The sequence below is a fragment of the Barbus barbus genome (assembly GCF_936440315.1).
Source record: "Barbus barbus genome assembly, chromosome: 27".
NCBI classification, from domain to species: domain Eukaryota; kingdom Metazoa; phylum Chordata; class Actinopteri; order Cypriniformes; family Cyprinidae; genus Barbus; species Barbus barbus.
In genome coordinates, this window is record NC_136755.1 from 12,220,546 (window position 1) to 12,233,158 (window position 12,613).

Sequence of the window (12,613 nt, forward strand, 5' to 3'; positions counted from 1 at the left end):
CAATGGAGTCAATGTGAATATCCCACTTTAGGTCCTGAGAGATGGTGGTGCCCAAGAATCTGAATGACTCTACCCATAATCTGAATTATGGGTATTGTCATGGCCAATTCAACAAAAACAACTGAAACCTCTTAAATCTGTCTGTATCAGGCACATAGTTTGGAGAACGTAGATATTTAGCACAAGACAAGCCATCAGCCACAGCCGAGACAAAAGCCACATGTTACATGCAGTGATCTGCATATCAAATACTTTTTTGCTCGGTGTGAATCGTGAATGTGCTTCTTTGCACCTGGCAGTTGACAGTACATCCAATCAGAATGCTTTATTGTGACAGACCGTGTAAGTAATGGGTACAACGGTTGGTTTTGTCATGCCCGTTCTCTTGATTACCCTTGATTACAGCATGGACTAGAAAATGCAGCACTCTCACTGGTAGAGTCAGGTAGCTGGCTCCCTGCCATGCCCTTTAGATTTGTACTTAACCTGAGTCTGTAGCTGCATTTCATCAAACCAGGTGCTGGTGTGAATGCACAAAATGTCTCCGCTCAGCAGATCTATAAATCAAGCTCTTTATCAGCGATATTCGTTCGTATCTATTTACACATTCAAGGTCAATATTGCATGTTAAGTTAGGGACCTTCAGAAGGAGCGCTGCTTTCTCTATATATCTCAGCCTTGTAAAATATTGGGTAACCTAAAAATGTGCATTAGGTGTTATCATCTAAACTGGTTTATTCAAGTCAAAAATATTACTGAAATTAAAGACATTTTTAAGACATTTTCACCCCGAAATTTTAATCATCATCATTTGAAGAGTTTATTTGCAAAAACAGATTTTTAATTTTAATTTTCAAAATCATGTTTTTATGATGTTATCAGGTTTTTTATGTATTTGTTTAGTTATGTTTACTTAATCAAAATAAGTTAACTTAAAAAATTAGTTATCTGTTATTGCAAATTAACTCTTCATTTGATTCTGTGTTTATGTATCCAGATTAGTGCTGTCAAATGATTAATCATGATTAATCACATCCAAAATAAAAGTTTTTGTTTACATAATATATGTGTTTATTTATAATGTATATATAAATACACACGTACGGAATATATTTAGAAAATATTTACATGTATATACATTTATATATTTATATTATATTTTATATTATATATAAATATATTTAATTTATAAACATAACATATTTTTCTTAAATATATACATGCATGTGTTTGTATTTATAAAAAGTAAAAAAAAAAAAAAAAAGGTAATTGCGACATTTTATCAAACAATTCTGACTTTATTTCTCACAATTCCAAGTGTAGTTTATATCTAAACTGCGAGTTTATATATCTTTTTGTCTGATTTTATATCTCTTTAAAAAAAGTTGCAATTCCTTTTTTATTCCATAGTTGAAACAGGCTTTCATATCAGGGTGAGTAAATGATGACTGATTTTTCACTTTTGGATAATCTATCCTTTTAAGGGTAGAGAATGCTTCTTAAAGCATCATTTACTCACCCTCGTGTTCTTCCAAGCAATGAATGCGAGTGAAAAGTGAGCAGAATTTTCATTTTTGGCTGAGCTGTTTCTTTAAGGCAATAACTGCATGTTTTTAGGAGTTTTTAACAGCCTGGAAAAATAATAGTTTCAAACAACAGGGAGAGAGTGTGATGTGGGTTATTAAAAAGAGATCTCTACTCCATTTGTTTCTATGATAGCTGTCTCTTGTCAGAGAGTTAAGACCTTCTGGTGCAGTTAAAAGACTAAAGCATGAGAGAAAATGGGAAGAATGACTGCATGTCCTTGACAAAGCGCTGAGCATTTCAGATGTGTGGGTGAGTCTCTGTTAAAGCATTCAGCTGTGACACAGCGCACAGACTGAGAGAGTTGTATTGCTACCTCTGCACGCCGAAGTCGAGCACTTGAGTCAGCCTTTGATAACACAAACATCACCCTGCGGTCGCCTCTATGGGGTTTATGCCTATAATGGGAGAAATAATAGCCATTGATTTAGCCAAACAACTCACTATTTTCCGGTATAATTTTGGCACACAAATTCTGTTATAAAAGCCAGATGCTGTGAGCTTATAAAGGATGGACAATGACTTTCTAGGTCATAACAGCGAAGCCATTAACATGGTCACCAATACAAAGAACTATAGGCAGTCTCTGTGAGAAAATAGAAATAAAGGATGTGCTGTTTATATGAGGTGTAATGAAGTGACTTTGTTGTCCTAAACATACTGTAGCAAACAGGCTTTCATATCGACTGATCGTCCTAGTTGTCATCGTAAAACTTTAAACACTTGGAGTGGAAAGACAACTGCGGGAGGTGCAGCGAAAAAACACGGGAAGGTGAAATGGAGTACAGGGAAACCAGACAAGGTGACTATATGTGCCAGTCTCTTTCAGACTGCTGACTAGATCACACTCCCTCGCTCTCTCTTCTCCATCATGGTTTATTCATTCCTCACCCCAGGGCAGGGAAAACTTCTGCTGACAGCCGTGTCAAGAAGTAGCCTAAATAGTGGCAAAAGTTATCTCTATGTTAATTGAGCCAAAGAAGCAAGATGGCTGTAGTTAAACCAACAGGTCAGTGGATTGTGGAATATTCTGCTCTTATATTTCTTCATTGTGGTACAGACAAGATGAATAAAACAAAAACATTACTCAAAATAAAATTCTGGGATGAATTCTGGGCTTTTGATTTATGTCAGTGACTCTATTCGTTCAACAAAAACGTTCAGCCAGATTTTCTTGTGTACAAATCTACTACATCATGCACTTCCATAAATGACAAATTGATTTTTTTTTTTTAGCTGCTGACGTGCTATTGGAAAAGACAACAAATACATTAATTAAAGAGTTTTAATAATGTGTTTGTAATTGTGTACAGCGATCCAGTACTTTATTTCCTTAGTATCTTCTTCAGTCACCTGCCGCTCCGAGTCTGGTTCAGACCAACCAGATCTCATGGGAAAAAAACTTAACTATTTCACGAGTGTCAGCAGATAGACACAGGACATGGAAGAGGGCCTCTGCTGTTTCGAGGGCTGTGGGTAAACCCCGGAGGGGAATTAACTTGCAGGCTTTGGAGAATCTGTCAACTGCAACGAGTATGTAGGTAATACCTTCTGACTTGGGGAGATCTGTGACGAAGTCGACTCCGACGTGGGACCAGGGGCGATGTGGAATGGGTAATGGGACTAATTTTCCGGCGGATAAGTGATGTGGAGTCTTGGAGATGGTGCAGACTGAGCATCCACGAACGTACTGGGAGACATCCCAGGCCATACTGGGCCCCCAGTATCGAGCTTGGAGGAGCGAGAGAGTACGCTGGCTGCCTGGGTGTCCAGAGCCTGGGGAAGCATGCAGGGAGCCCAGAAGGGAAGTCCTCAAGGATGTGGGCACATAGGTTTTGCCCTCTGGGCCTCCCAGCGGAGCGGGTTCGGTGATGGAGGTGATGCGGATCTGTTCATCCAGGGCCCACCGGATGGGGCTCACAAGGACAGCTGGAGGGAGTATGGGTTCAGTTTAATGGCGAGCAGCTCCCGATTTCCAATATCGTAGTTCCGCTCTGCTGGGGAAAGCTTCCTGGAGAAGTAAGCGCAAGGGGGGAGTCGGGGAGGCTCTCTGTGGTATTGAGACAGCATTGCTCCCACGCCGGTGGTGGAGGCATCCACTTCCACTATGAATGGGATTTGGGGTTCGGGATGTGAGCAGTGCAGAAGGCCTCCTGGAGCTTCTTGTAGGCGGCTCGAGCTTCGGAGTTCCAGGACAGAGACTTGGGTTTCTGACGGAGCATGGAAGTGAGGGGGGCTGAGAGGAGACTGAAGTTCAGAATGAACCTCCGGTAGAAAATGCAGTTCCGTTACTGACTGAGGCTGGGGCCAGACCCGGATGGCTTGGACCTTCCCCTGGACCTATCAGGCAGAGGTGGTGTTTCCTGAGTTGACCTGCGTCATGTGATGGCAATGTTCAGCCAGGTTCCGGGAAATAGATCAGGATATCGTCTATGTGCACGATTACAAACCGGTGGAGTAACTCCCGGAACACCTCGTTCATAAACTCCTGGAAGACGGACGGAGAGTTGGAAAGGCCATACGGCATGACCTGATATACATAGTGGCCTGAGGGGGTAATGAATGCCGTCTTCCACTCGTTGCCTTCCTGGGTACGAACGAGGTTATAGGCGCTCCGCAAGTCCAGTTTTGAGAAGATGTGGGCCCCACGGAGTTCCTCGAGGGCAGCCGGGACCAGGAGAAGAGGATAATGGAGCTTGACAGTGTGATCATTGAGGGTCCGGTAGTCGATGCAGGGCCGCAAGCCTCCATTCTTCTTGCCCCCGAAGAAGAAGCTCGAGGCCGCCAGAGAGGTGGAAGGGAGAATGAACTGTTGTTGTAGAGCCTCCTTGATGTAATCCTCCATCACCTTGCGCTCCGGGATGGACAGAGGGGTATACTCGACCCTTGGGGAGTATAGCTCCAGGCAGCAAGTAGATGGCACAATCCCATGGCCGGTGCGGTGGTAACTTTGTGGCTGCCTGTTTGCTGAACACATCCTAGAACGCCATGTAGTCATATTGGATCGTCGGAACGAGGTTCGGGGCTCTCCACTAGGGTGGAATGAACTTGGAGCTTCAGGTTACTAACCAGGGGTACAGGGACGTTGGAGAGACAGTTTTGGATGCAGGTTTTACTCCATCGGAGGATCTCGCTGGTATCCCATTTGACTTCGGGGGAATGTTGAGATAGCCAGGGGCGTCCCAGGATGATATCAACAGTGGGTCCCTCCAGTACTAGAAAGGAAATCCTCTCTTGATGAAGACAACCTACTTGCAGAGTGATCGGCGGAGACCAGAACTTGATGTGCCCACGCACGAGCGGTTTTCCCTGTATGGTCTCGATCTTCAGCTCGGCCTGTCTCTGGCGGGGTAAATCAAGCTGTTTTAGGAGGGCTTGTGATATGAAATTGCCTGAGGATCCCGAGTCCACGAGGGCAGGTACTGAAATGAAATGACATGGGGTGAGCAGTTGTACCGTTAGCAGTGGTAAGGTAGAGATAGCAGGCTCCAATTGGAGGGTACTCACCGCTGGGCGTGGGGGGCAAGAGGGGCACACCCGAATGAAGTGCCCTGGAACTCCGCAGTAGAGGCACAGCCCCGTGGCGAGACGTCGAGCACGCTCAGTGCGTGAGAGGCGATTTGTATCCGTTTGCATAGGTTCTGGTACTGGAGGACAGGCAGCTGGTGAGGACGGAAAATGAGCGGTTATGTCCGGCTGACAAACCGTGAGACGTTGGGAGATCTTAACGGCCTTCTGCATAAGGCTCTCCAGACCGACAGTGTCATCATAGATCGCCGTCTGGGCTCTGATCTGTGGATCCAAGCCCTGACGGTATGTAGTGAGTAGAGCTGTCTCGTTCCATTCAAACGAGGCCGCCAGAGTCCGGAATTGCAGAGTATAGTCACTGGCTGAAGAATCTCCCTGACGGAGGTGTATGTGTTGGTCGGCAATGGAGATCGAGCCGGTGGATAGGCCGAAGACCTCCTTGAAGTGGGAAGAGAAAGCATCAAAAGAGTTAATTATAGTGGTCTGTGAGTTCCATATGGCTTGTGCCCAGAGCAATGCCCGTCCGGTTAGCAGGGAGATCAGGAAGGCAACTTTAGCCCGTTCGCTGGAAAATTTATGGGATTGCATCTCTATGTAGAGTGAAACTTGGAGTAAAAAACCATTACATTCAACCGCCTCACCCGAATAGTTTGCAGGGATGGCCATGGGACTGGCAGAGGCAGACTGAGGGTGTGGGACCGGAGAGAGAGCTGTTCGAAGAGCACTGACCAGCTCTTCGAGGGGATTAGCAGTGGCGGGGTTCGGGAACTCCATCTCCGGTTGTCGGTTCTGGTCTGGTCTTCTGTCAGCAGATAGACACAGGACACAGAGGTAAGTGCAATACAATCATCAGGTTTATTGAGTAGTAGCAGAGGGGAATGAGATGAGCAGAATGTCCAGGTAAGCAGGCGGGGAATGGGAATGTCTCTAGGGGCTTATCTGAGTGTGAATGTCCTTTTTCCTTTTCCAGGGGATTCAGCGGTAACAGTGGAGCGTGGAGACGGTGGAGAACAGGGATAGGAACACTGGAGCAACTGGTAAGTAGACAAAAGGTAAGTGGGTCAGGTTAGTCAACATGGAAAGTTTGAGACCAGACAGTGAGTGAACGGGAGGAGTGCAGGGATATAGTGCTGCTGATTAGTGATGACAGGTGGCGGTTATCAGAAATCAGGGGATTGGGATCTGGTGGGTGTCGTTGGTGGAGACTGCGGTGACTGTGGTGACTCTCTGACAATGAGGTGCCGTTTTTGTATGAATTCATATAATGTAAGTCATTTGAAAAATGATTTGAAAAAAACCTGAGCATAAAGGCCCACCTCTAGTACCCATAAACACAATATCATGGCAATTCATAACAATTTTACATTTTGGTGAACTGTTGTCTGATTTGTAAGAATTCGGATTATCTAATTTATATGTTTCCTTATTTGTTTTCGCCCCATTGATGGTTAAGTTTAGGGGTGGGCCTTCATTCTACTTTTATTTAAGGTTGCAAATTTTTATGCATTTGTACAATCTGAAATTGCCTTCCCAAAAAATAGTTACACTTTTCTGTGAGATTGAGTTGCCTTAACATAACTGTCACTGTGCGAAAATGTGTATAAATGACATTGTATGATTTCATAGAAATTAGTTAATTAACAAAAAAACACTTGCAGAGACAAGAATTGCTTTCTCAAAGTGGGCTTTTTTCTCTAAGTAACCATGTAACAATGCGCCAGATAGCATCTGGTTGTAGCAACACCCTAACTACCACTCAGAACACCTTAGCAACCACACAGCAAAGCCATGGCAAACCCACAGATAAAAATGTGTTACAATCATTTGCTGGTGAAACAACCATTTAGTCTGAATGTTGTTGTCTCATGTAAACTCATAACATTTTCCAGACTGATATTTGTGCGAACGCTGGGGATGTTGGTTTGATGGCCAACAGCCATGAAAGCACCTACTGAAGGATGTCATTGTACTCGCTTTTGATAAATGTGAGGGGGAGTGAAGCAAGGAACAATTCCAGCAGTGTTATCAGGAGCAAACAGGCAGAGTCATGGGGCCCCATCTGCAGGAACGAGATCGCAGCCGTGTTGCTCGCCTTCCTGCACGAGCGTGGACAGGCCGTGACTCATTCAGCTGGCAGAGGGAATGCAATTCTCCATAGTATCTCCTAGACTGCCATCTTATTTATTGATAAAGACAAGTGACACTATTTAATCAGGCAGCATCATCTTTCCTTATTATCACCCCACAAATAACCCATGTTTATGCCCATTTATTTATAAATATATATTTTCATGTATAGATATAACTATATAAATATTTTATGATATGGATTTATATTCATCAATATAATGTAATTGTAAAAATATATGGGGGAAATTCAGGTTAAACTGGTATATTTTTTTCACAGTCCTCTAAATAGCAAAAAGTATCCTAATTTACCTGAATTCACCATAATAATGATAATGTATATCATAATAAATCTAATATATATATATATTATATATATATAATGGTATACATTTAAAAAGTTTCATATGAAGTGCGCATGACACACTGCATATATATATATATATATATATATATATTCTCAGAAATCATGCTTTTTTCATTGTGCATTCCAATTAATGTCAATCAAACTACAGTTGGGTTATTTTCACTAGGTTAAAAAATAAAAAAACCCCAGCTAACTAACACAATAAAACACAATTAAAAACATACTAACATAATAAAAAACATGTTTTTTGAAAATGTAAAAAAACGTAGTTATCCGTTTTTGCAAATAAACTCTTCATATATATATGTATATATATATATATATATATATATATATATGTATACATATATATATATATATATATAGGACATAGAATATAAATAAAAATATATAATAAAATATTGTAAAATCTAAAATAAATAAAATATGTATTATTTATATAAAATTATATACCTTTTTATATTTTTATATATACCTACATATATGTGTGTGTTTGTGTAAAAATACATACAATTTTATACATAAAAAAGTTTCATTTTTGTTACAATGCTTCTAATTTTAATCACCTGCCTGTTTCATCTCATGTTGTTTGCACTTTTGTCACCTGACAACCTTTTTTGGATGAAAAAAAAAGCTCATGATTATTATTGATGAAATGAATGTGACAGTCAGGTGCCTTTATAGACTCAGTAGAACAACATGGCCTCCTTCATTCACAGAGGACTCCTAGCAAGGCTTCCTCTTAGCGTCATGCTTCATTCCATCTACATTTTCACCCTTTGTCTATAATTCAGCACAAACAAACAGTTCTGGCTGCATGGCACGCTGCTTTCTGTAACCCTGGAGCTGCTATGCCTCCTCGAGATTAAGAACGAAACAGCGACCTCAGTGATCCTTTCTTTAGAAGAAGAACACAGAACACTCACTGCGATTAGCAAACGTTCTGTTTTCCCTAAAAAATAAAAGTATTGTACAATAAGTGTTGACTATTAATATGCAAACGCCTTAGCATGTGAATATCTGCTCCCCTGGGAAATTCATATCGGAGTCGTTCACCGGCTGTGTCCTTCAACAAATAACCGTAACAGTCAAGTCGCCAGGGCTTTCTTGCGTATGAATCTTTTCAGACTCGGCAAAGTCACAACTTGCATTGTTATTCTTTGGGAGAACGAGCCAAACTCCATGAGAGACCGTTCAAACGAACAGAGTAAATCTTCAATAAGTTCATCAGCCGGAGACATTGTTTTGAAGTCTGGGTATGATTTACTATGCTGTTAAATGCTTGCGGCCTTACATTTCCCAGCATATATGATAGTATGTCCGTAGATCTGGCGGAAAAGAGTGGAAGATTCTTAGTTAGGCCTACATGCTATGAAACTTGATGAGTTTGCAGAGGGAAATACTACCTTGGTGGGGTTTTTGGAGAATAAAGTGTTCCTTTTACCCTATTTGTTACAGATATGTCAAATTCTCCAATTTCTCACATTATGCTAATTGCATATTTAGTGAAAGGGGAACAGATCTGGTCAACTGTATAATAAATCTGTTAAATGTCATGAGTTTCATACAATAACCACTAGGTGACAGCCTTCACTTCATCGAGATGGCAGGGGAGAGAGAGAGACAGACAATTCAAAGTGAAAATTAAACTGACATTTAAATTGCTGGTGCTATACTGTAATTATTATTTTTTTATTAACACTGCAAAAAATATTTCTTACTTAGTCTTTTTTATCTTGCTTTCCAGTTTAAATATCTAAACATTCTTAAATCAAGACACATTTACTTGAGCAAAATTACTTAAAATGTATCAGAATTAGTGATTTAATGCTTAAAACAATAAAAGATATCTGCCATTGGGATAAGAAAAATAAAATTAACTCAAAGAGAAAGTAAAAGCATTTTTCTCACCCTAATGGCAGATATTTTCTTCTTGTTTTAAGCAAAAAAAATCTATTTAATTTTCTTTTTTTTGTTTCCTTTTTTTTTTTTTGCCCAGAAAATAAGACTTTATATCTTATGCCATTTTGATTCTCAAATAAATGTATCTTGATTTAGAAATATTTGGACATTTGTACTGTAAAACAAGACATAAATATAAAGTAAATAAAAGATTTTTTGAAGTATAAGCAGCTGTTAAATATACAAGGTGACATGCAGTATGCAGAATTACATAGTGCTCTAAATGAATATTAAAATAAATAGTGGGGGGAAACGTTGTATTATGTATGTATGTAGTATGTTGCCCTTTATATTCAGAAAACATCACACCTTAATGTCCAGCACAACTCTGCAGGCTTATTAAGTTGTGCACTGAAGAAAAGCGGTAATGTAAGACACATACTTTACAATGTGTGTGTCTATCTAGTAAAGGTTGCTTGAGATCTTATCGTGGAAATAGAACTCCTTCTCTTGCAACGAGTCCCCACCCACCCCCACCCCCGAGACCAAAACAGAAAATCAATTGGTTTTGGCATGGAAAAGACAGCAACACAACTGGCAAAATGTCAAGCTCTACAGGTTCTTGGCAAACATTAAACCTCAAGGTGCAATCCAAAATCCTAAAGTGAAAACTGAAAACGTCTGGTACTGAACATGCAGTACATCTGCAGACAAACAATATAGCTTTAACACCACAATAATTATTACATATGTAGATATTAGATGTTAAAATCAGATAATATGTGATTCTAAGAATGTCTAGGATGTGAGAGTTGACAATTACTCAGCTATTCAACTCCATCTGTGATTGTGAATTTGTTACTTTGAAGAAACTATTATTATTTTTTATTATTTAATTTATTATGCTTTTATATCTTGTATTTGTTTCATGTTAAGTAATGATTGTTTTGGAGTATGTGTATGTTTTGACACATTTCAGGGTTTTGTGCCACAATATCCTGTCATGTCAAACTTTAAATAAAACTAACTAACTAAACTCATTTCATGTGGTGTTTTCTTGAGTGCTCTGTCACACAGCAGCTCTGAAATGAAGGGTTGTGTCTTTAAAAGCTGTCATGCTTCACAAGCACCAGATGGATCCAGCACTAGCAGGACATGATGGGGAGGACACACTGTTTCCTTTCCAAAGAAAACAGACTGGGTGTGGAACGTGTACAGAAATGTCATGGTTCATATGATAAGGATCTTACAATTGCCTTTGTCACTGTAAAGGTATCGGCGTACATGAGAGACATCAAAGTTTTCTTGATCTTGCACCACAGAAAAATAAAATAAAAAATGTAAATAAATAAATAAATAAAATAGTTATTTTTAGTGCTTAAATATAAAACAATATATACTTTTTTTTCCAGTAAAATATATTCTCTTTACACAGCTGTAAATTCTTGCACTGCAAAATAAAAAAATTAAAAAAAATTCTAGTTTTCCAGTAAAAATATCTAAAGATCCTTAAAAGAAAAAAATGCTCTTTGTAAATTTTGTAAGAATATATTTAAGACAATCTTAAATTAAATTCCCCATTGGCCTCATAAATCTCACTAAATATTCTAATATGCATGCCTAAACATTTAGAATAACAAATATAAAATGAATTAGTAAAAACTTCGATTGAAAACAAGACAAAATATAAGAAAATGATTTACAGTGTGATATTATGCAAACATTGTATATGATTGTTTATAAATTAATTCAATATTTCCTGTGAAAACCTTGTTTTCTCATTTCGATGAGAAACTTTTACTGGAAAACCTGACAAAATGCTTATTAAGAAGAAGATTTTTACATTGTCACGTTATAAAGAAACATATGTGGTTGTTTAAATAAATTATAGTGGCAAAGTCTTGGCTATAAATGTAGTGTCTCAGTGTCCATTTGAATTATGTAGCATATAAAACTATCTGAGACATAGTTCTTAGTTTGATAGCTGCCTTGGGACAGATGAGAATGAGCATTAATGTTTCAGGCAAGAGTCATGCGGTGCATTGACAGGGCAGTGCAGCTCAGCTTTCTGTTCAACATGCAGCTCTACACCAGCCAGCATGCAGTTCATGTTCCGTCCTTGTCAATAATTACTTTTGATCTAGATATTATTGTAACAGTAGCGATCATGTGCAAAGAAAAACTGACATTACAGACAGTGGTTATTTCATGGTGACCACACAATATGATGTGTCATGGAAATAAAAGACTAACTGAAATATCTGCCTTTGAGTCTGCTTTGGGCATAAGCTGTTTAATATATAGTATTTAGTAAATTTACACTCGTTGGTAGTAACAATAGTAATAGGATTGTGGTTTGTGTGCAGGGCTGGGAATGATTTACACCAGGCCCAGATATACCTGTTTCACATGTACAACAGAAAGGTAATAGTGAAGCACACTTAACCCTATTGTATCCAGATAGAGTGTCGTTTACAGTCTAACCTTGAACATAAAAGACTTGCCATGTTGCAGGATGGTTTAGGTTTAGGGCGTTGTTGAGTCAACATATGAAGAAATACAAATAAAACTTCAATGCGAAGATTACAATCGGTTATAATTATGTGTGATTTCGGCTTTTTAATAATAAAACCTGCAGCATTTTTTTGGGAAGCACTGAAATCCTCTTCAGAAATGTTCTCTTAAAAATGGTCTTTTAAAAGTTTTTTTTATCTCTACAGAGGTTTATCATTTTGCTCTGTGGTTTTCCATGTGTTCATTGAAAGATGTTAAAGCTTCATAACTGCTATATGATGATGCCAGAAATATGAGCTGATATATATTGATATTTAAAGGACAATCTATCAAAAAACATATTCATTTTATTTTACCCTATGTGATTTTTGCTGAATCCACTCTTTATTTCTGTAAACCCAGACTTTTCAAGCATGGGCTTCATGAGCCTGTTTGAGTTCCTGAAGGTCTCCCTGTCTGGAGAAATATAACAGAACTGAAATGAAATTTCATGCTATTTTTAAGTAGTAATTCATTTAGTTTTCTAACTAATGATTGGCTGCACATTTCATAATAGCTATAGAAATGTTAGTAATTTAGTAAAAATTATAG